Source organism: Argopecten irradians, chromosome 4 (assembly GCF_041381155.1).
Source record: "Argopecten irradians isolate NY chromosome 4, Ai_NY, whole genome shotgun sequence".
Taxonomy (NCBI): Eukaryota; Metazoa; Mollusca; class Bivalvia; order Pectinida; family Pectinidae; genus Argopecten; species Argopecten irradians.
The window spans coordinates 13,896,922-13,902,716 of record NC_091137.1 but is presented as its reverse complement, the minus strand read 5'-3'; the positions used below and the strand labels follow the sequence as shown (position 1 = coordinate 13,902,716).

The following is a 5,795-nucleotide window of genomic DNA, read 5'->3' as shown; positions in this document are numbered from 1 at the left end:
GAAATTAGACCGATGGTTTTTTTTACCATGACCAACTGTGGTAGTTGTGTACATGCCATCTCCGTTCCGTAAACTTTATAATCATTGTATTTACCACATGCAAAACAAAATAAAAAACGAAGTATGCAATTAATCACATGTATTGTTATCGTTAGCAATACATACGTATATTATAAACAAGACTTACGTTTACTAGGCCTAACCCATGTACAAGTGTTAGTTTGGTGACTATTTGAGCGATGGTTAATATTACGGAATGAATATAAAAACGAAAACACGTTGTAAAAACGAAACTAAAAAGGAGGAACCGAAAGCGCTACAACTCCTACAAAATACTTCGATTTAGAATGATCGATTTGCTCCAGTATTTACGCCAAAGTTGTGCAATGTAACAGTTTTGAGTATGAGTTACTAATAATGTGGCTCGCTATTTACCGTTCCGTAAATTCTACAAACCTCTACCAATGGCGGCGGCGAACATAAAAAAACGACTAACTGTATCTTTGCAGTACTAACGATTTAATAACGCAGCTTGTAAAAATAAAGCACCGGGTATCGGCCTGATTAGTGATACATATGTATTAATTATTTTGATGGTATCAGGTATCATGTAATTATTGTCTTTTGAGTATTTTCATTTTATTTCAGTGATATTACACACTGAATAGAATTACTGGTACTGTTTGCGAATGTGCTTATATATTTCCAACGGTAGTAAAAAGGAGTACACTCTCATTCGGTTTACGGTACACAATTTCTGTGTTTTAACTAACTTTTATTCCGTATTTGCATATTACAGAGCTAGGTCCCTTGCGGGTAGGTATCCACTGTGTCGTCATTATTTTGTGGGCGCAATTCCCGTCGTTTTGTGCGATAAGTATGACGTTACGCTCGCATACACGTGACGTCACAATCAATACCTACCCGCAAGGGCAGATAACTCTGTAATATGCAAATACGGAATAAGGCATCCGAAGCAATGTGAATGGTTTCCAAAGCTTAATTCATCAAACCTTATGGTTTTCAAAGGATAAATGAAGAAAAAATAGCATGTCAAAATTTTCGCCCAGTTACGGCACATATATTAGATGGCTCGTGATGCAATATCAGATACATGTACCTTAACCACTTCATCACTGTTTTCCGTTATCTGCTTTTTTATATAAAGATTAAAAAAAAAAAAAAAAAAAAAAAACATTGATATAACATCGTCTCAAATATGTCAAGGCAATACGCAAGTCTCTACGGAACCCATTGACTGTAAAGATTGAAACAAATTTTATCCTGTTTTAACGTTTTCTCGATACAAAATTTCTTTTTATCGTATTGAAAGAACATCTCGTTTATCGAAACAATATTTCATTTAGAGGAAAAATACGTTTTATCAAAATATTTAATCGTTTAACCGAATTCTTATTTCGTGTGATATGAAAGAATATTAAGATATTACCATTTTCATATCACATTCATTATGTGCCCGATGGTCCAGATATCAGCTAGAGGACAGAGGACCTGGGGTTGATATCAGGATTAAATCTAAGTTAGACATTTAGATAAGTCAGTAAATCGAAATTCAGAACGTTGATGTTCAGCAATACTTTTTTTTAACGCAATAGTACTCATTAATGTGATGAAACAGACAACAATATTTATGTCAGTGCAAAACCATCCACTATACATTGGCTTTATAACAGTGTTAGGCTGAAACATTATATCAAATAAATATGAAAATGTTTAATCTCCTGTTTTGATGTCAATTTGGATAAGTAACAAGTCAATTTCTAACAGAAATTATTTTACGTTAGGTCGTACGATGCAGTGCCAAGAAGTATTAACACAGCCATTTTGTCTTAAAAATCAGAAAGTTTTTGTTTGTAAAATAACTATTCTTTTTATTGTCAAAGTGATAATTGTATACACGATACTAGCAATGTATCATAATTAGCGCACTCTGTCTTGTGTCTATCCAGTGTAAATGATTGGTCTAGTCTAAGTTATAAAATAAGTGCATTTCTGCCGACGATAATCATTTTACAGCCGACGCCAATCTACAGGTACGTTTTTAACTTCACTAGACAGATATAGGCTCTTGTATATTATATAGAAACATGATCCTTTTAAGGAAATCACTAATGACAGAGCAAACATTAAAATGTTTGTGTAATTAGCATGTTATCCATAACAAGTTGATCAATAGTCTTAATAGTTCATTGATATTATGAAAGGATAGTATAACATTTTCGCGACTAGATCAGCAATACTTAGCTGCCACATTAATAAAAATAATTTTAAAACAACATCTCATGTCTAGCTAAGCTATCATAAGCTGCCACTTCGACAGAAATGAAAAAGGATACTTTCACGACTTACTTAGCTATAATTAGCTGTCACGTCAATAGAAATAAATGAAAGGTAAAATGTTTACGGCTATAGATCAGCTATAACTAACTGTCACTTCAAAAGAAATAAATAATATACAATATTTGCGCAACTAGCTGGGCTAAAACAAACTGCGACCTTGTATGCATTCTTAATGACGCAACAAAATGCATGTATTGCCGTTAATTGAAAAGATGCATCAACAGACTAGTATTGAAAATTATGTGAAAAACCCTGATTGCACACTGCACTTGTGATCATAATTAGCCAAATCGATATCCGATATTATCATATGGTTCATTGAACTGCTACAGTTGTACAATTGACAAAACCTGCTTACAAATTCTTTCTAAGATTGCGGAACTGAACCATCTAAAAGGAAATTAAACATTTATCGGTAGAGAAAGAATATCTAACGTATCATTTTAACTAGACGTCTACTGAAACTCCTATAATGCTGTTAATCAGTGATGACTAAACATAAAAATATTGTTTTTCCTAATGTCTAGAAAACTTTTGAAACGAAAAAGAAGTGAATAGTAGATGTCAAATACAATTCTTGGGATGGTATTGCATTGAAAATCAATATTGCATGAATAGAATATGAGTTTTGTTTATCAAAAGGAGATTAAAACATCATTTGTGCCAAATCTGAAATTGTGTATATAAAACTAATATGGTGTATTTGACAGCATGCTTCAGTGAAATATCACTATAAAAATGGCAAGAGTCCTGTTACAAAATGTTACCGCAGCCGACCAAAACATGTATATATTTACACGCAAAATGAAATGTATACAAATGGTGGTGTCCTTAAATGACCTTAGCTGTGAATAGGACGGTAAGACGTACCAACCAACCTACCCATCCATTAATGTACAAAATTGTAATGAAAGCGTTCTTGTTCATATCAATACCGTGTTGTTTCTAATTTTGTCTTCAATTTCCAATGCTGTCAATATCAGATTTTAGATGCAAATCACAATAGGGTAGTTTTGGGCCTTGCAATAAACATTTACAAATTGTGAAATGATGTGTCCATTTGTAAGACATTTATACGTGTTATCATGTCATCAATCGATTTATATCTAAATTTTGTTACTAATCGAAAATGCTTATTATAAAGCTAATAATTCATCTAGAATGTGCTTTGCTATGATTTTCAATCACATGTTTACTGTTTCAGCTCCACCAACATGAGGACCTCCAGCGTGATAGCAGTGGCTATCTTATCCACACTCTTGCTTCTAGTTTTGCTTCCAACTGAAACAGAGGCCCGCTGGGGATATCGTCCTACCATACCCCACAGGGAAAACTGTAGAGGCAGATGTTATCTTGCGTTTAGGCGTTGTCGTCATTCTAGAAGTTGTCGTCAACGTCTCTTCGCATGTCTGTCGAGGTGTGGACGAAGACGTCAGAGGGTCGTTGGATGAGGAGGACAAAATGTGTTAAAGAGACATTCACCTTTAGGACCAATGCCTGAAATAAAATTCCAAGTAACATTGCATTTAAATTGTTGTTTGTATACAAGTTGATTTATGCCCTAAATTAGATACAATTACAATCTTATTTCCCACCTTCTTTTTTGTCCTAAATTATACCGGAAAACATCTGTTTGTTACAAATTCAGGACTTCACTCACAAACATAAAAACTTTCAAAAATAAATAATTTAACTTTCAAACATGCCGATACTGGGAAATTTAAAATTGCAAATGAAAAGGTTAAAAAGGGTAAAACAGTATAAAATAACTCCTATATAGTTAATACTTTTAGAACATTTCATCTCCTTGAGAGTGAGATAGGAGAATCTTAAACGCATGGTAAGATTCTGAAGTTGTCATCAACGAGGCCCGTCGAGTCTTTGACAACGTCGAAATATTATCCAAATGGCTTTGATTACTCTGTCTTACACTAAGGGGGTACATGGTTATATTCTCTAACCCTGTTCGTTTTCTGGTATATATACTATTTATAATATAGGACAAAAGATCTGCCCCTTTGTCAAGACACAAGAAGAACAAATAAAATTACATGTTAAGGACGGTCACAGACGTACACAAAAACATAAACAATGAACACACATAGAGTATATAGATAAACTAAGGGACATACAGAATATATAGATAAACTAAAGGGACAATATCAATAGTCTGAATGATCCCTAGTTCATCTGTAGAAGGGCATATCAAAATGGTGTGTAGTATGTTGACTATTAACTATAACTATATAACTGTATTAGCGAGGCTGTCCTGAGGACAGTATGGTACAATGCGCGTACCCCAAATGGCAAATTCTCCTATGACGAACCCCATTTACCCCCATTGGAAGGCCTCTACAGTGCTCGCTGTCGTTGATAAGGTATACACCTGTCACCATTATCAGAGTCTGAGTGGTGTAGCGTGGATGACATACACCTGTCAATATTATCACAGCCTGACTGGTGTAGCGTGGATGACATACACCTGTCACTATTATCACAGCCTGACTGCTGTAGCGTGGATGACATACACCTGTCACTATTATCACAGCCTGACTGGTGTAGCGTGGATGACATACACCTGTCAATATTATCACAGCCTGACTGGTGTAGCGTGGATGACATACACCTGTCACTATTATCACAGCCTGACTGGTGTAGCGTGGATGACATACACCTGTCACTATTATCACAGCCTGACTGGTGTAGCGTGGATGACATACACCTGTCAATATTATCACAGCCTGACTGGTGAAGCGTGGATGACATACACCTGTCACTATTATCACAGCCTGACTGGTGTAGCGTGGATGACATACACCTGTCAATATTATCACAGCCTGACTGGTGTAGCGTGGATGACATACACCTGTCAATATTATCACAGCCTGACTGGTGTACACTGTCAGCGTGGATGACATACACCTGTCAATATTATCACAGCCTGACTGGTGTAGCGTGGATGACATACACCTGTCAATATTATCACAGCCTGACTGGTGTAGCGTGGATGACATACACCTGTCACCATTATCACAGCCTGACTGGTGTAGCGTGGATGACATACACCTGTCACTATTATCACAGCCTGACTGGTGTAGCGTGGATGACATACACCTGTCACTATTATCACAGCCTGACTGCTGTAGCGTGGATGACATACACCTGTCACTATTATCACAGCCTGACTGGTGTAGCGTGGATGACATACACCTGTCACTATTATCACAGCCTGACTGCTGTAGCGTGGATGACATACACCTGTCACTATTATCACAGCCTGACTCGTGTAGCGTGGATGACATACACCTGTCACTATTATCACAGCCTGACTGTGTAGCGTGGATGACATACACCTGTCACTATTATCACAGCCTGACTGGTGTAGCGTGGATGACATACACCTGTCACTATTATCACAGCCTGACTGGTGTAGC

General features: G+C 36.4%; 1 long non-coding RNA gene across 1 annotated transcript; it reads left to right on the top strand.

Moving 5' to 3' along the window:
• Positions 1-2,019: 2,019 nt before the first annotated feature.
• LOC138322399 (uncharacterized) lies at positions 2,020-3,881 on the top strand. Its single transcript, XR_011208386.1, has 2 exons — positions 2,020-2,054; positions 3,566-3,881. It is a non-coding gene; the product is annotated as an uncharacterized lncRNA (long non-coding RNA).
• The last annotated feature ends 1,914 nt before the right edge of the window (positions 3,882-5,795 follow it).